The sequence below is a fragment of the Spodoptera frugiperda genome, chromosome 26, assembly GCF_023101765.2.
Source record: "Spodoptera frugiperda isolate SF20-4 chromosome 26, AGI-APGP_CSIRO_Sfru_2.0, whole genome shotgun sequence".
In the NCBI taxonomy this organism is placed as follows: Eukaryota; Metazoa; Arthropoda; class Insecta; order Lepidoptera; family Noctuidae; genus Spodoptera; species Spodoptera frugiperda.
Window position 1 is genome coordinate 3849556 of NC_064237.1, and position 20534 is coordinate 3870089.

General features: G+C 36.4%; 1 protein-coding gene across 1 annotated transcript in view; it reads right to left on the reverse strand.

Annotated features, from left to right (window-relative positions):
- LOC118264151 (uncharacterized) overlaps nucleotides 1-8245 on the reverse strand; it is an 85198-nt gene extending 76953 nt beyond the window's left edge. Inside the window, exon 1 of the mRNA XM_035576567.2 lies at nucleotides 8058-8245. The gene's annotated coding sequence lies outside the window, so the exon portion shown is untranslated. The remainder of the gene's footprint in view (nucleotides 1-8057) is intronic.
- Nucleotides 8246-20534: the final 12289 nt, after the last annotated feature.

Consider the following 20534-nt stretch of genomic DNA (forward strand, 5'->3'; position numbering starts at 1 on the left):
GTCAAAACCGACTTTGTGACTCATTAAGTAAATTATAATATTCTCATGAATATTATAAACATTCTTTGAAATTATACCTAACGAGGAAAAATTAAAATATTTCCCCAACAAAAATCAAAGAAATAATACGTAAAGTAACTACTATAAACTTTAAGTTTTTAATAATAAAACAAACAAATAACATGTCGTAACATACGTAAAATATTACAGACAACTTTACACCGATTCCTTATAAGGTGAGATGCGCAAACGCATGTATTTCGAATCAATTATAAAATATTTATCAAGGCTGGTCATCAGGAACACAGGCAGTCGAACAACAGGTAAGTACAAACAAACGACTGCACATGGAGCTATACAAAACCAGTTTATCATGGTCTCGCTTTGTATGGTCTTTCTGTACATTCAAAGGTCAGTCTATACTGGTTTTGTATGGCTTGATGTGGAGGGTACACATTGCACAGGTTGACATTTAAGTTGTGTACACAGGATTGTGGAGCAATTCGTTAAATTGCAAAAATAATTGCCTGTCCTTACAAGTGTTGAAGTAAAATATTTGTCAAGAATAAAATGTACTACCTCACTGGTCTAGTTGTTGGTCTTCAATCTGATTACTGTTTCAACTGGTTTTAGTAATTTATTTCCAAAAAACAAAAAATATAACATTCGTTTTATATAAAAATGTTTAAATGGCTGGCAGTGCGTAGTAGTGGGATATGAAGAGCTAAATACTTGAAGACCTAGTATAGTGGGGTTCTACTAGAAAGACCATTGTCTAATGAACTGAAACGAGCTGATAATGATGACCAACGCCATAATAATTTTGTATGCAAAGAAGGCAAACCAAATTTAAATGTTAGTGCTCTTATTTTCTTAAGAAAAACATTCATCAGAATTCGGAAGTCCGAGTGAAACCGATACATGTAATAAATACCGATAAATCGGTTACGAGGTGCTCCAAAACAACAGGAACCTCAAAAAACCTTGAACACTATGTTGGGGCCACGAAACTGTCTGACTTAGGCTTAAGATCCATTACACTCTTCTACAAATTGACCGTCGAATGCTCAAGGTTACCACTTTAGACCAGCTATCAATAAAAATAGAAGTTGGTTTAGAAAATCTTTTACATTTCATAGTTAAGATTACAGGTTAATGCTTAAAGCTATCTAAAATCACGCTACCACTTTTAAGATTAGAAAACACGGGTAAGGCTGCGGCACAACATCGTTTACATGCATTCTTTACTGTTTATAACTCTTTAGATAGCACAAAGTATCCTGCAACATAGATTTTGCATTTTTATCAACACGACACTGATGGGTGCCTACATTAAATATTTTACTTTTAAGCATTTAAGTAAATTCTGCAAAAGTAAAAAAAATATGCGTTAAAGTTCAGTCGCTCACTATTCTTATTCACCGTGCACTTAAGAGATTTTACGATCACCATCGCCCCAGATCTCATTGCTATGCAGTGATCTGCATTGTTCCGCTGACTGCGGGGCCCGGCTAGTTCGGCAGACAGTTACACGCTCAACGAGTCCCCTCACGTGTCTTACGGATATTTTAATTTTCAGTTCACACGCTAACCATGGTCTTTCAGACGGTCCATTAATATTTATACCGCGGACTGGTGTATATTGACCATATACGCGTAACAGTAACGCCATGGTTCCTACAAGACGTCATCCATGCACCCATAACGAGATGGTGCGTATGAATCCTAAGTAGGGACGCTACAAGACTGGGTAAGTAACGGAAGTACTAAGATAATCTCGATACATACATCGCGACGTCTGCTTTGATCTCCAAGTGGAATCAGCAAACAGTTGTGTGAGTTATGATGTCAGTTAGTCTGCGATTGTTGGTAATTGTACTTCTTATTCCGCGTGGACCTCGGCCAGATTTATCAGTACATGCACCCGATACACGTGTGAGTGATTCGCTAGTTAACATAATGCATGGTTCTGTGTTTGTGCGGTTTCTTATACTACGTAGAGTAGAGCATTTTAATCTAACGGGTGTTGAGTCATCCAATTGTCAAATCAAAAAGACATAATAATAAATACTCGTAACCTGCGACCCCAAAGAAACTTCACGCTTGGCTCCAATGATTACTAAACCAAATACACAAAAAAAAAAGAAAACAAGAAAATAATAACTGACTATGACTTTCATCTTTTCATTCGCTTTCCGAGATCGTGTACATAAAAGTTATCAGATCGCTTACGACACAGTAATTAAATCTAATTTGTCGGAAACAAAACACCACTCGTGTAATTTTCTATGAAAACAGAACATAAAAATTGTACTTTCTATAGAACTGTTTGAATATGTAAAAAGTATTCAATTATGTTCATTAAAGGCATATTAAAGGCTAACATCAGTTTTTCTTGGCGCTTCTGTCTGCTAATGGCGCCACAGTACTGAGCATAAGGGACGTCCAATACTTCAAGATAAGCTATACTTTATATTTATCACATGGATTCATTAAGTACAACTCAAAATTAGAAATAATAGTTTCTGCCGCAAGATGTTTTGATATTTTAACAAATTCACGCTTAATTACTAGTCAACAATAAGTACCTAAGTAATAAGGGAGTATCAGGAAAAACACGAAGCCTACAATTATCGTAAATAACTTTTCACAAAAGACATATTTTATTAAAGAATCATAATTCATACGGTGAGTGCGGTAATGAGAAATGACCAGTAGTATACTAAACAACTTCTATATTTTACCGCCCCACCTGGACAGCCGGGCTTACTCCCACAAATGTAATTAAAGACTATTAAAATAGACAGGTCTTAAACATGTAATTATTTGCAGCATTTTTAAAACAATTATGCGCTACGTTTTGTTAATCTATTTAAATTATCCGTTGAGAAATTACACGTCTACTGGTTGTAAAAAAACTTGTGGCTCTAAGCGTGCGTATTAATTATTCTAATTCATTCTATCCCCGGTGTAAGTAATAGGTGGGTAGAACATATTCAATTGTAGGTTAATCGCCACATATTGTACGCATAAAATCGATAATATACGAATCTGGTGTGTTTCTCACACTTACTATCTAATGGATTCATATCGGTGTGCGATTCCATAAAGCTCTTTAGTACTCGTAGCTACTATTATTGATGTTTGGCAAAAAATATAGTTGTTCAAGTTCCGTCACCAAAAAAAAAGAAAAACAAAATACAGCTGATCATGATTCCAACGCTCTTGAGTTTTGCCATACTTTCTTCGTTTCGTAAAACAATATTAATAACATTATTACCTTCAAAAACACCGAAGATATTTTCAACTTCTTTATCACCTCATAACTTTTCCTTCAAAAACAAAATCAATGACAAAAAATAACTAGTACCTTACGAACACAAAAAATCAATTAAGAATGACCTACTGACGTATTCTGTACAAACACAAGTGGTACACGAGTGTATAGAGGATCACATGTGCGTGGTCTATTCAAATACTGGCGATTGTGACGCCAAGGAGAGAGCTGGTAAACACTGACCATTTTTTTGCAAATTTCAAGTTGACTTTTCTATAAGAAACGTACATAGTTTCACTATAACAGAATTTGTTGTAAAATAACTCTTATATTCGATTGTAATAAAACTTATTTTGGTTATTTTATGCCGATATCCAAGAATTGGATTTAATTAAAGAAACTGAGGTATGCAGAGTAAATTGTTTACGGATACAGATGCATTCTAATAGTCCGTTGAGATGGAATGTATAGGGACTTAGAGACATATGCACTAACAATCAGCATGCTTCCTCAGTAAAAATATATCGGTCCAAGTTAACAGTTCTGTTAAATAATGAAAAACAACAATATTTATATGATTTGATTTAGTTTTATTCAGCCGTTTGACTGATCAACGGCCAAGAACATAAACATAATTTTAATCCAAATAGATTTTCACACACATATAAATAACATCAATACAGTTTGTTTCAATGCAAATAAAGTTACGCCACAAAGGACCATTGTGCAATAAGTGCATTCATATTAGATAAGTGGTGCCCTATCTAAGGACACTCGTATTCTCGGCGTGTAATGTAAACGCACTCTAATGAGATAATTAAACAAAGTTCTGATTCGCAATGCTAATGATGCTTTCACTGGCGAAGCCTTTTACATACATTTTGTAATTAGACGAAAAACAATGGCCAATCAATCGGAGTCTTTGTTCGTTAATTAGGTAATTGTATTTAGATTCAGTAAGTATAGCTGTATCATTCCAATACGATGATGATTCAGAATCATTTAAATACAAATAACTCGGAATGAAGAATCTAAGATTTCCAGCATATAGGTATATTCTAGCATGAAGCTCTTGCATATGTATTCGAGACCACCTCCAACGACAAAGCACTTGTTTCACATTTTTATATCCGAGTATCAAAGACCTGCTAAAACACGATAAAACGTTTACACCAAAAGAAAGTCAAGAAAACGTATTCAATGAAAACAATTTAGACATTATAAAAGTCGTAAGTTATGCACATATAATGACTTAATTCCAGTCGTGGGTCAACGGTCACAAGTTACACGACAATTTGTCTATCATTATAAAATCATGATCATGACTGATGCAGCGAAAGTGTTCGGCCCTAAAGTAACACTAAACCTTACGAGTCAAAGAAACTCGACTCTTCTCCTTGATAATAGAGGTGCTGGGCGCTCCATGGAATTTGAATCGAGCACAATACTGTTCGCGTGATCGAATGAACTCGTAAACCAATTTCGGCAAATCATGATTACGGACATCGCAGACTGAATACAGACGAGTGCTTTTTTGTTGAGTACGCACCTACTTTCGTGGGAATATGTGGTGTGAACTGTATCGTGACGAATCTGTCACTCCGAGCGAGTTAGTGACATAAGCCCGCCTACTGTATTTCTGACTGAGCTGTGTACAATTTACTTTCCATGCTTTTCATTTTACGCCGGAAACAACAATTATTTCAAATTCTAGAGATATTGATTCAACTGCCAAATGAATCGATAAAATCGTTTACGATTTGTTTCTCACGTCTCGCCTAATTACGGTTTATTTATTAATAAAATAACTCTCTCTAACTAACTAACTAACGGAAGATAATTATTTCTGTTACGGTTACGTAACGCAGAGCGTGTAGATATTGATCTTTTCATCGCAAATATCTTAAGAAGATCGATGATTGTCCTGTCAAATTGCATCGGTCATGCATTTTTTACCGCTGCACATGTGTTCACGCTTTCTGGTGCAAATTCAAAGCCGACAAAGCGGAAGTCACGTCTTCAGTGCGATCAACTTTCACACCTTGTTTTATTTTTACACAGGTCCCTAATTTCATCACGTCTAGTAGATAAAGACAAAATTTATTATAACAGCGGTTCTTAATTTCGAACAAAATTGTTCAAGTCATCGGTGTCCACTTTTTGTGAACGTCACCGCACCACTTGCAGTTTCGCTTTGGAAATAATAATGCAAATAAAATGAAACGAAAAACGTTTGTTAAATCAGCTGCATTTACGTTCCAGTGGTTTAATTTTACAGTAATGTACAACGTTCAACTATTTGATGGATGGAATTAATTTGTTTTCACTATTTACTGTAAGTGAAAATAATAAGTATTATTAAATTTGCAGTCTAGGTTTATGACCAAACAACATTCCGTCATTACGCAGGAGCTCCGACATGCCCTCAAAAAAACCTCAGAAGAGAAGATGTGAAATATGTATAAACAATAGATATAAATTGATTGAAAAAAATACCTGCTAAGGCGTAAACTACAAATTGTAATGTTCATACAATTCACTGGGCTTTATAGTTTCCACATTTCCACATATGCATCAGACGTGCGCCAACTTTATATGACTTTTGAACTATTAGTGTTCGGGCAGCGGGGAGGCTCTATCCTGGCCGTTCCTAGAAGAACCTTGGGCACTCAAAGGATAATCGTACGCAACAATTTACAATCCAGCATTCATACATGTTCAGAATAATTTGCGCGTTTAAATTCCCGAGGTATGCGAGTGGGACTAAATTTAATAGCAGCTGTTTAAGGCCACTCAGCATCCATTAGGCGGGTTCGTGACGCCGGTGTCCCGGTGTCTCGGGCCTTATTTGTACCAGCCCGATATTAGTACCGTTGCGTGTCGAAATGATCCAGAATAGAACGAGACATCGCAACTGGAGATAATTAAAGACCGCGAAGGAAATGTGTTAGCTGATAAAATATATAGTTGACTTATTTTTTCTAAGTAGCATAATTTTCTGAGTAATTGTGTCACATCGAGTTTCTAGCTAAATACTTGCTGTCGTGTGAACATGTCTCATCTCGAGCATGTCATAACAGCGAGAAAAATGCTCGCACAACGTTGTATTAAATATCTAAGTGACGCGACGGGCCATCCTGTCAGGATGTGGAGCACTTATCTTTTATTTTTTATAGAAAAATGTCAGGTGAGTCTATGAACAGTTCTGCCCTTACCTACAATAAAAAAATCTTTGAAAATGTGGTAGGTCTGTATATAACTTCTGTTTTAAGTGTGATCCTACTCGTTTATGCTCGAACAGAAAGCAAAAAGTCGATAGCTTCGCAATAAAACAACAGAAGCGTGTTGGATGGCACTAAGGCTGCCTGATTACCATCTATTCCATATATCCGCAGTTCCGTCGACTCGGCGACATTCTGTAGCTAATTCTGGTTTGACGCCAGTATCGATTTTCCAACTATGGTTTGTCTATTTTTATGTTACTTTACTCGTTACACCATGACGCTAAGTGCGCCGTAAAAACCTCCGCGGGATTCCTCTGTTCTCGTATTCCCGGCAAACGAGTCGCAAGGACGTCAGGTGTAATACATATTATGAAGTTTTTAATATGCACGCTGATCAATACATTACATGGTTGTAAGGCATGGTTTAATATAAATGTCTTATTGATTAATTGTACTACATTATCGGCGCCGGCCGCCTGCTCTCTGCCGCGGACTCATTTATCTCCTCAGCTACTTACATTTACATATCAGTCTATTCGACTCGATTAACGTCGCGTCGCGTCGCTACGATGCACTCGTTAACTTTACGACACATTTGACCAAATCGAATTACGTTCGCGTGATAACGCAAATAATCAGCACAATATAGTTCATGAAATCATCACTTTCTACGTTCGCAGTTCGCACCCACAAACGGCGGACACTTTCACGGAAACGCGCGTAAAACGATTTCTTAATCGATTATCGTCAAAACGGTAACGTCTACGAATGTAGAATAATTGATTCGATTTTATTATTTGTTACTGAGCAGAAGCAGCATTAATTGATCTCATTCTCTGTACATGATCTATGTATGTGAACATGCAACTGCATGAATGAAAATAATTTCATTTAATACGAAGCCCTATTTGTTGCAAAAAAAAATGGTTATTAATTTACATGAATGATAGAACAAGAATATTTATCACTGGTTTATTTTTATTTGAACATTGACTACAGTCAGAGTTTATAGTTTCTCATGTAAAATTAATGTGAATTATATTGCAGGGGATCGTAATTATGTTCTCTATTAAACCGACTTTAAGTAGTAGCAGCGAGCGTTTAGCATAATTGAGATATACGTATTTTATATCAGCAACTGTCGACCGTCGTGTAATCTTGTTGTATTTAGAACTACATTAAGTTATTCATAAAATAATGACGTTGACTTGAAATTACTTTTATAAATGGAATTATTAGTTTGAAATTTTTTATCCGTTTTATATTGATTGAATCCTATTATCTTCATTTATAAGTAGCTTGTTTTTGATGTAACTATATTTTATGTTGCCACTACATTTTAAGGGTAGGTCCTGCAATTTTTGGGAAGTCATGCTCGTAATAATTTAGTAAATTATTTTTATTTTTTGAGGCGTAGACACTTTGTTGAATTCACTCCCACTTAAGTTTTTTTTTAATATATTGAGATAGGCGTCGAATAATTTTTCCTAATTATTTTCCTAATAGATTTTTCACATATGACTTAAAAATTAGATAAAATTAATCGAAATACGTACCAAAATATGCAAGCAGCGTTATCACTCGTAGAGAGCAATAGAATCTATCACAAACGTTAAGAATCACTGCATCACACTAGTGTCGCGTGCGTGCGTGCATGCGTGCGTCTGCGCGTGTGGTGGTGTGCGTGCGGCGCGCGCGCAGCTACGGGCTCGGTACTCGAGTGGCGCGCGGCGTGCATCGCAGGCGTTTATACGCTGCGCGCGACGCCCGGCTGTTGCACTTTCGCCGTTCGACGTCTAGGAAACATCCCAGAGGCTGCAAGGGTGCGTCCGACCAAAAGGCTTTATGAATTTATGCATTGATTGATGTATTTACGATCTCTCATTACAGCCTCCGTGCACGTCTTCACTTTCATACTTGTTCATTAATCGTTTCAGTCTCATCGCATGTTGATACAAAAGGATCTCTCAATTTTTATTGCCTCGTCGATCTCAATACTTTTATTTGTTTTTTTGCTACCACAACAATTTGGGATTCTAATTTTCCACTAAATTGAGTTGGTGAACATTTTAATCTCAGTTAAATTCGATTGACTTTCAAAACTTCAAAATGTAATCCTTGGTAACATTTGTTGAGCCAACTTGATCATAAAATAGATGGCAGTCACATACGTTGTAGCATTTAATAGAAGCTTAGAAAATTGTGGACAGATTCTCAGGCACATTACGAGAAGTGGTTAATAAAAATCACAAGTGTGAATATTGTGAATAAGAATGTTCGTAGACGACACCAAAGGACACAAGCTGTGATTGCACCATAGAGTTTACATTTTATTATGATAGAGGTAATAATAAATAAAAACAAACAAAAATATGACCGCTGATTGCTTTTTAGCAGCGTGAAATTATTTATGGATATTTAAGAACTATCTCTCGATTCATCGCTATCCGTGCGAAAGATATAATTTATTTAATTTATGATCCGTGATATCATGCTATTATGCTATTGATACTTCACATACCATTTATTAAATTCCCAGATAAAAGAGAACCTGGTTTTTCTAAAGTGGTAACAAATGAATATGACATAAATAATTCGCTCAAAGATACAGACAATAAAATATTGCGTATTCTATTTACTAGAGATAATAACTGAAAGAGTAAGACCGAATATCTTAATAAACATTTGATGGTTTTACTAAATAAAGTTGCTCTAAAAACAATACTTGGAATTATTTATATAGTTACTCAAAATGCATCATTGTTTTAAAATAAATTTTCCCACACACATTTTATACACAAGTCGACAAAGCATTAATTTGAAGGCAATAAAATTAAGTCGAGTTACTTACGTTAATGTAAAATTTACACTTCTTTAATGCAACAATATATTGTGGAAACCAGGTTTAAACAACTAAGTATTGAGTTAATTTTTTTTATGAGATCACCTGATGGCAAGCAATCGCCGCCGCCAACAAGTGCGTTGCCGGCCTTTTGGGGGTTAGGAATTTAGGGGTTGTTTGGGAATCGGGGATTGGGAAGATTGAGAATGACATATCTAACTACAGATAGATAGATAATTATTATACTTAACGTAAAAATGACTCACTAATCCCCGTATCCCATGTACCTAATATAAATCATGAGATAGTACACAAGTAATATTATAATGATCTTATGAACGAGTTTCTAAAGATGATACTTGGCTGAAAATTGTTGGTTATATAAAATCGTATGAAACTGAATGTGTGTACTCCGTGTTTCTCAAGGAAGCTGAGTATTAATTTTATGAGCGTCTAGGGCTGCGTCTAATCGTTATATGACGCGTTCAAATCACTTAGACTTCCTTTTATCTTCATATCAACCTGTTTTTAATCATTTTTCCCATGAAGACACATGTCTCAATATTAACACTATAGGAATTTCATAATTGGTTTATTTCTGTTTCTGACTTAGAGAATTTATGAAGAAAATGATAAGTAAGTATTCGTAATTCGTTTAGGGTCTAAACTTTCAGGGGGTGAATTTACGACCTAAAATTAAAATTTATTGAAGAACAATGCTTCGGCACGAATGGGCCGGCTAAACCGGAGTGATTCCACGGCCTCACAGAACACCAGACGTGAAACAACGCTTACCTTGTGTTTCGTTCCCCGAGGTAACCTAATTCCCCCTTCCCAATCCCCAAAAGATTCTCGGCAACAACACTTAAGTCCATAACGCCTCTAGTATTTCAGGTGTCCATGGGCGGCGACGATTGCATAGCATTAGGTGATCCGTCGGCTCGTTAATAGTTATCCTACAGACATAGGTACTTAATGAGCTAAAAAGCAATTAGGTTATATGTAGGTAACTGTATATAGATAGCTGATTATATCCCTATAAATCTATTGGGCTTCTGTTTATATGCCTCTATAAATGTTTGAAAATGAAACTTCGATGTGTATGTATGCGCATTTCTTCCGAACGATGACACTAATTTGTATAATACTTTTTATTATTTTCTTAATGTAATTATAGTATCATACAATATAGATATGGTTAGTATGAAGAAAATAAAATGAAAAATTAAGGATTTTTTTATGATATAAGCCGGTAAACGAACAGACGGATCACCTGATGGTAAGTTACAAGTGTGTTGCCAGTTACGAATTTAAGGGTTGTTGGGGAATCGGAGATTGGGAAGGGGGGAATTTGGTTTTCGGTAACCTCACTCACACAACGCACGCGTTGTTTCACGTCGTTTTTCTGTGAGACCGTGGTGTCACTCCAGTCAAGACGGCCCATTCGTGTCGAAACATGGCTCTCACACACTTAAAACGGAAATCAAGGAATAGCATCCATGCGTCACCGGGTAAAACACTAGTATGTAGGTAATAGAAGTTATAGCGCAGTGTGATATAACTGGTTCAGTATGAAATAACCATATTAACTTATGTAAAACTAAACTGATTTAAAAAATAAAACATCTAAACATAAGGGCTGCTGATTACATCCAGGTCCAAATAAGGATAAGTCACTCTCGTCTTGTTAATAGTCATATTAGAATATTTACTTAGCTAGTAATGAAAATAAATTATTTTGGTTTTATTTAGCTGATGGATAATAAATATGCGAGCTTGATTTACTTAGATATCATATGTTTATCAATTTATTAGCTAGAAGGTAGGTAAATCGCATTTGCTGCATATCACTTATAACGAAATAATATTGCTGTTATAAATCGTACTTATAGAGAAAAGATTATCATTAACGTGACGCCATGTTTTTGTCAGTTTTATGAAATTATGTTTCACGTATAAAAAGGTGCATAAAGACAAATCCAAATTCCAAAACAAAACAAAAAGTAACCTATATCTAGGCTACCTTCCCATCCGTGCATACGGCAAGTCGCATTCGCGTGCGCCTCTACGAACCAGACCCAGCAGGGCCCAGCAGAACTGGTGCCCGATCCGGAGCTGCGGACAACGTAACTGGTCACCAGGGCTGCGGCTCGAAACAGAAGAAGGAACGTGGTGGTTTTAGTCAGTAAGAGTCTGCCACTCCCTCCCTCAAGTCATTGAATGATATTTCCCCTCAAAAAAAACCAAAGGCTACCTTCCTATAACACATGTAGATGTAAACATTGACCTGTTGGTCGGTACTGACCTTCAATAAAACTTCACGTCAAACCGTCAAGCTCCTCATGACAATTGTCATAAACATTGGCTCGTTCGTTATACACAGGGTTGCACAGCAAGCTATACATAACCAGTTTTCCATGGCCTCGCTTCCTATAATCTTTATTCACATTCGAAGACCAGCTTATACTGGCTTTTCGTAGCTTCGCATGAACAAATATACATTACATACACCAGCAAGCAGCAGCAGCGAACTACCAAATTGTGATGTAAATTTTGTAATAGATTTTCAACTTTATCGTTTTGAAATAAAGTCATAAATGTAATGAAGCGATTAGACAAATGGGGTAGGTTGACGTGCTGCGGTTTAAACTTGAGTAAAGCATTGAACCCACTGCCGATGGTTCGCATCTGAATAATGATATCAACTGTCACAGTGGCCACGATTGATAGCGGAAACGTTGCATAATTTTACAGATTGATTCATCTGCGTGTTAGCCAATTAGAAATAAGAATTATTACTCTATAATTCATTGAAGTATTAGCACAATACCGCAGAGTTGTTTAGTTACTAGCGCTTATGATGTTACGGTAACAATTAAAATATTTTTATTAGTTTCATAAACAAAAATCAGATTGTTATGCGGACACCCTAACGGGTTGCCGAGGCTCTGGCGAAACAGGAGTAGGAACCGCTGATATTTAGTTAATAAGAGTCTACCAATCTCGAAAATGATTTCCCACCCTCCAAAAAAGCCTAAACGAAAGTTAATACTTGATTCCTAGTTCTAGTTCCTATTAACCTTTCTTGCTGTCACAAGCCTATATTTACTTACGTAGTATATTTACTTACATCTTAAAGTAAGTAATGATATTGTAGGTACCTTCATATTCTCTGAGAACTTCTTTCAGGTGAGTCAATCAATATAATAGTTAGAGAGTGCCGAATGCCTAACCTCTGAATCATAATGCTACTACAGCACGGCAAAAGAATTAACATAATATAGATTACAAAAAAAAAACAATCGCTGTAATGCCCTCTACTTATATTAGTCATCCTAAATCTAAATCAGTCACGCCTTTTATCCCCATAGGGGTAGGCAGAAGTGCACATTACGGCATGCCGCTATACAATGTACACTTACTTTTCACCAGTTGTTGTTAAAGTCCCTTGTAATAGGGGGTGAGCCTATTGCCAATTACTGGGCACAATTTCAGACTCCGTGCTACTATTGAGAAATTTTCGAAAAACCGTCAAAAGCCCAGTAATACTTGGCCCGACCCGGGAATCGAACCCAAGACCCCTTGTCACTTGCCATACTCGACCAACGAGGTAGTCAATTATTGAAATGTTACCTACTTTAAATTTATAATTCCAAAGCTTCCAACCGCAAAACAATGAGAGTAATGGTTAGCACTTAAAATTCGCAACACACGTTGTAAAAAACTTAATTTAAACAAAAAAATGTATTCGTAGAAAGTGTGAAGTTGAACACGTGCAATTAAGGTCGGTGGAAACGAACCCTAATGACCTTCAGTAGGTGCTAATCTAAAATACCATAATGATACAAAAAACTAACCAATTACTACAAAAAATACCTTGTATCTGTATTAATAAGAGTGATTTTCGTACAGCAAATGTATCGCCTGGTAACTTGTTACTAAGTTACGTTTTGAGTTCTATTGTGATTTACTTTCGACAAGAATGAGGAAAACAATAGAGGAGTACCGCCTACAAATAATAAATTATACGTTTTTTAAGATCAATAGAACATAACACTAAACGACATGTATTAATTGCTACCAATATTTCGTAACAGTAGTTTTTTAGAACAGATTTATCAGGACAAAGGACTAATAACTCTTATAACCTATTATCCTAAAAACTGGGCAATGATTTAATTTTAACAAATTGGATTATAGGCGTAATTTCCACTCTTCTATTGTAACCTGAAAATGAGCTTATAATATATTTCTTCTAAATCTCATCCAGTTACTATATGAAACTAAAACAGATTTAAATACGTATGTCACTACCCCTGCCTACACCCGAGTGTCGTCTACCGTAAACCAGGGGACTACACTTTTGAAACAGTAGAAAAAGCATGCAGTAGCACTAGGTATCTTTAAACCTGAACATTTAAACTGCTATTTCCATACCCTTGTACAAGTTTGATTTAAGTTTAACGAAAACGAAATAAGAGCGTGTTCGGCGCGCTGATTGGCCGGTACGATGAAACTAACCAATCAGAGCGCCTAACGCGCTCTCGTTAAATGTAAAACAAACTTGTACTACAACCTCCGATTCGCCGGCCAAGCCTGGAGATTATTGATTTTCCCCCCTTAAAAATAAGGGCTGGAGATTATAGCAAACCCTCTTACGTAGAAGAAGTCCAGCTATAGTCCGACAGTGAACTGTCACCGGTTGTTGACGATGTATTTTAATGGATTCCCGCAGTTTAAGGTCATCGACCTCGGATATCTTACACTCAGACACTATAAACAAAACACGACCAGACGATCACACCAGAAGTTATGAATACAAAATTAATAGTTGTACCTGTTTCCTACGAATATAATAAACTAGGAACCACATGTTGCATAATTCAACAAATCACATATCTAATGATTTGAAATCAGACTTTTAAAGGGCCCGTCGCGTCACGACTTGGTTATGATATACATAAGTAAGTACTAAGTAGTTTTAAACATTATGACTTTTATTGGTAAAACAGTAAGGTAATCAATAGAACAAGAACATTAAAAAGGCGTTGTATCTAAGCTCAAAATAACTTTAATAGTTAGTTAACAATCATTATAAAAAAATTACAACCTAATCCGATGTAAATAAACAAAAACTATAAACCGAATATATGGATTTTTTATATAAACACTAGAGCTCATCATTCTGCATCTTTTGCATAATCCTCTCAGAAGAATAATTCCATGTTAGAAACATTACACAATTGTCACATCATGGCGCCACGCGACGCACACAAAGCAAAGCTTACCAAGCCAATTACCCGATACTTCCTTCCCCTGTAAAGTGCGAATTACTCAGTAATGTGCACAAGTAAACGAGTACAATACATAATTACTTATTCTGAGAAACAAGATGCCAATTCAAACAATTGAAGCTCTGTTCATACTGAAGGATGGGACCAAACGATTCATAAAGCAATTTGAACAGATTTAATTGTCGTGTAAGCCAACTTTAATCAAGTACTAAAGAACTGCAATAAAAGTCGCGGATTCGACCCTTTATGTCTCCATACTCATTTAATAGTCGGATGTTAGTAAATAGTACGGTGTTTATATGTGTAATGGTCTTTATAAATGTTTTTTTAATGGCTCGAGTAATGTGGAAGAAAAATTACGTTGTGGTGATCGGTGTGGCTACTGCATCGCAATGTGATTGAGTGCTAGGATGTAAGGTGTTTCTTGGCAAATTAGTTTTTAATTATCCTTATAAATATTAGCGCTACGGTATGGAATACCTATACAATTAAAAAGATGCGCATACTTCTTCTAAAAAATATTATGGCGATTTTCTATTGTGAATCTTCCTTACCGTACACTAGCTGTATGTGTTTATTTTCTACTTATTATATTCCTTAAAATTTATAAAAAACAGAAAAATCCTTTTAATTTTCACAGTTCTGACGATGACATTAATCATAGATGTATATTCATAGCTTAACAGATAGCTAATCCACTTATCTGCTTCTTACTAATTAATCTAGTTCAATTTACACTAATCACAAAAAAGAACTTGTGTTTGAATGGACTAAGGTGTAACAAGAACTAAGCAATAGTATTTATGAAAGTAGAAAACTATGATCACGGTACATTGCCGTACATTAATGTCTATATTAAAAGAAGCAAAGTACTAAAATACCTTAGTAATCGGTGAACTTTAAAAGTTAATACATGCTTAACACTTCAATAATTGCAAAATCACACGCTATTCTAGTCTTAATTTCTAATGTAATAGGATCTATGTTGGCATGCTTGAAATTGTCGGTTGACGAGAAGTAGCTTCGTGAGGGTACGTATTCGGTACGTGTTTATTGTCTGCCAAGAAGATATGATGAGCTTTCACACGGGGATGTAATAGTGTATTGTGGCTATAAAACGATCATAACGGACTTTAGATAGAAAACTTTAGAGATTGTGTGTCTAATGACCAGTGGGTCTCACTTACTTATGTAACCCTAAGGTCGTGCGTAATCGCATCGTCTTGCGATTGCGAAATCCGATCATCTCACTTGAGTAAGATTTGGTGCTCGAATTATGATCTCACATTTCCCGATGACGATAACACTACCTTTCAATAAGTTCACAACACATACTAACGAAAGCCTGATTAGAGATATTTATTAATAAACAATGAGCATATTACTTTGATCATTCAAAAATGTAAATCATTAACTTTTTGAGTCGCAATCACTAACATCAGTCGTTTAAGTCTTTTGTATGGAAAAAAAATACTTTACTGTTATTTTTATTTAACAGTTATAGTTTAATCATATTTTGATACAATAAATATAAACTGATATTGTTTCAAATATCTATCCCGTCAGAGGGTGACGTTCAGAAGTGCCTTTTATTGGTCTAATTGAAATAAATGATAATTGTTATTGACTTGAACTTTGGTCCAACCGCGAAAACCACTGCACTACACCGCCCAGGATGTCACACACCACTCTTTATCATTTGTACTGCTCCACAAAGGCAACAGTGAACTATACATTACTACAATTTAGTATCTAAGCATAGACCCTATGTTAAGCACGCAGGAAATTAAATTATTCGCCTAGTTGACTGGTTTACAGTGTAATATCACCTATAAACGTAAGTTAGATGTTACAGCGTCATTTATAGGCTGTTATCATTAATTCAGCGGCTTTATACTTTGATAATACGTAATTAACTAACATAATGGTCAATATGATCATAATTAATATATATTGTTTTGTACCGAAGCAAAGTAGTGCTCTCGCTACTGTTTAGTGATTATTTTGTTAGTTATATTTTTATAATAACTATCGTGAGACATACTAAATTAACCAAAAATATCACGGTTTATTCACGTACATTAACGGAGAAAAGCTTTACTTGTTTCGAGCCACAGAGGGACTCTTCATCATGAGCAGCGTGTGCAGACGCGGCAACGTTGCGCAGCCTAGCCAGTAGGCTAAATTCTTTTACTTGATTGCTTTTTCGTTATATGTACACGATTGTTCCTCCATATTTAGTGCAAATTTTTTTTTTTTTGGAATTCTAGCTGCGCGCTTGGGTCGCAATAATTAATATTTAAGTGGGCGCCTAAAGGGTAGCAGTGTGGAACCACCACCACCATTACTTACACTTAAGTGCCGTAAAATACTAAAACTAAGGGGGATCTACAAAATGTCAATGCAATCTTGATCTAAGCCAACTAAACACTTAATACCCAGGACCTCAAAGTCTCTAATTTATATCCACACGAACTTATTATCCTTTTTAGTAATAAAGTAGGATATACAACATAATTACCTTACCCAAGTTTTACTTAGTAGACGTAATAACATAATTATCTCAGAAATTATTACATAATCACGAAAGTGTGTAATAAATACATAATATTTAATGAGATATCCGTTTTATGGTTGCTTCTACCCGATGTTTATTGACTTTAAATGACGCCAAGATGACGTGAAAAATATTACTTTACCTATTTCATTATTACTCGTCGGCTTGACTTTTAAGGCATGAATTAAGATTCTGCACTAAACAAGCGAAAGCACTATTTTTAAACGAAAATAATTAAACATTATAGGTATTACAATTGGTAAAATGAAATTGGCTGTAGATCATGTTACTCATAAAAAGTGTACCTAGAAAAGTGCAAGTAAACAAACTAATACGCAAGTAACGCCATCTAGTAGCACCGAACGGGCAACACCAACAAAAAGCATAGTAAAGCACAAACTTACTTTTACAAAAAGTTAACAAACCGAATGCACTAAATTATAGTCATTATTAATGTTTCTAGGAGAGTGCGAGAACACTAGTTACCAAATAAACATCAACAGATGTTGTTCAGATTAGACCAAAGATTAATTTTCTTACTTCATGTTAAGCTAGTGAATAACAAGCAATAAAAATGTAAAGACGTGTGAATTGTGTACGAGGAAGGCAACATTCGCTTCGGTAATCACATCGGTAAATCTCAGCTCATTATTGAATGAATTATTGCTGCAATTATGTATCTATCTGAAGTACGAAACGGGCGTATTATTGAAATCAGAATAACACAAAACCACGATCTAATGTTAGTGGAACTATGAATATAAATTCATAGATTGATAAATGGATATGAACCGTTCTATGGTATAAAAACTCAAAAAACATATAAACATTTACTTCCTATCAATCCTTGTGATGGGAATCAAGGGTAGAGTCATTGTTGACACGCTCCTTCGTCATGCGAAATTGGTACTTAATGTTGTACTACTAACAATACAGTGAGATTTTTAGTTTTAATTCCGCTTATACATGTATTTTTAACATGCGGCGTGCAGCACCGCCCGCAATTAAATGCTCATGCAGCAGGGGTGCAACATAAGACACAGATAACATGCAATAATACCACTGGACATATGTTTCGTTCTGTGTTTCGCTCCTCCACGGAGCATCCTTAGGAGGTGTCCGGAGATTTTTGGATCACACAATAGTAATCCACAAATTGTTGTTTCGGGTCCGTGCGGGAATTGCTCCGTGTGGAAATTGAGCCGTGCGGGAATAGCTCCGTGCGGGAATAGCTCCGTGCGGGAATTTGTCCGTGCGGGATTTGCTCCGTGCGGGAATTGGTCCGTGCGGGAATAGCTCCGTGCGGGAATAGCTCCGTGCGGGAACAGTTCCGTGCGGGAACAGGTCCGTGCGGGAACAGTTCCGTGCGGGAACAGCTCCGTGCGGGAACAGGTCCGTGCGGGAATAGGTCAATGCAGGAATTGTTCCGTGCGGGAATAGATCCGTGCGGGAATAAGTCCGTGCGGGAATTGCTCCGTGCGGGAATAGCTCCGTGCGGGAATAGCTCCGTGCGGGAATAGCTCCGTGCGGGAATTGTTCCGTGCGGGAATTGCTCCGTGCGGGAATAGGTCCGTGCGGGAATAGCTCCGTGCGGGAATTGTTCCGTGCGGGAATAGGTCCGTGCGGGAATTGCGTGCGGGAATAGGTCCGTGCGGGAATAGTTCCGTGCGGGAATTGCTCCGTGCGGGAATTGCGCCGTGCGGGAATAGGTCCGTGCGGGAATAGGTCCGTGCAGGAATTGCTCCGTGCGGGATTAATTCCGTGCAGGAACAGATGCCCTAGTATGAGTTTGCTTTACGTTTAAAGTAATCGAAACGAGAGCGCATTCCGCCTTTTGATTGGCGGCTTGAATAAACCAACCATTCAAAACGCCGAACGCGCTCTCCTTTCGATTACTTTAGTAAAGCAAACTCATACTGTGTACAGGTCTGTGCGGGAATAGCGCCGTGCGGGAATTGGTCCGCGCGGGAATTAGTTCGTGCGGAAATAGGACTGTGCGGGAATTGCGCCGTGCGGGATTGTTATAGCGGAATTAAAATTAAATATCTCACTGTATTGTTAGTGTGCACGGGAGATCATAGGGAACTGCAATTTAGTTTCCCATACGTTTTAAAAGCAATACGTCAATCAACTGTCTCGTAAATTAATTTATTGGATTGTGGTATCTACGAGTAAATGTTGAATGCTTAGTTTAGAACAATGAAAGGTGATACGTGAAGACAGATGGTAAAGATAAGTTCCCTTGCAATAAGAACTATCTAGCTTTAGTGGTCCAAGTATTGCTCATTAATTATATTCTATTACATAATAATCAATATAGATTCATATTTATGTACAAAACTTGTTAGAGCGTTTGAAGCTATTCTCTTGAGTGCTACGATGTGTCTAGAAGTCTCAAATTGAACCAACTGTCCAACTTCTTTTCAAGCAGCATAGGTGTGTCTCCAGATACTTAAAGGACCCAGTCATACTGCTACTAAAATATCAAGTACCATTTAATGAGTATTCTAATTATTTTTTACTCTAATCCCTAACCTACACATCATCGATGGCGTGCAAAATACAAATCCATGGAACCACTGATATCATCAAACCATAATTGTGTATAATTAATTAACATGTTGGTTATAGCTATGGCCAGCTGTGGGCGGATTATAAGACATATAAATTAAACCATTAGCTGGCTCAGTATGATTGATGGCAACGTGGTTTGAGGCAGCTAGCCAACATATGTAAGGACATAAATCTTAGCAGCTAACTTATGTACGCAACTACACATCGAACTATACAAAACCAGTTTACATAATCTCGCTTTATATACTCTTTCCACACTTTCAAAGGTCAGTTTATACTGGCTTGCTTAGCTTGATGTGTGCCATATGTGCCCAGTAGCCTACGCAGTTGACAACTTACAACCGCTACTAATATTTTACACTTGATTAATTTTATTTATTTTATCTTTTACTGAATAAGCAATTTGTCTTGTATGTTTCGTGAAGTTCAGCTTAATTGCTGAACATAAAATGTGGCCAGCCCTCAGGTTAAACTGAAATGGGGTTAGATTTTTTATAACTTTTTTCTGTTTATTATTAGAAATAGGTTTCTGGGTAGTTAGGTGCTAGGCTGGTTGTGAGTGATGAGAACTTCACTTTAAATAAAATAAAAAAGGTAATTAATAATTATGTATGTGTTTTATAACAACTCAAACGCAAAAATGCATACATAAAACAGTTTATAGGTATAATAACATGTATCTGAATGAACTTCGGAGCATTAAAACAACTTATTTCTTTCACGCCTAGCCCATCCATTCAACGCGCAAAAAATAATTAACTTATAA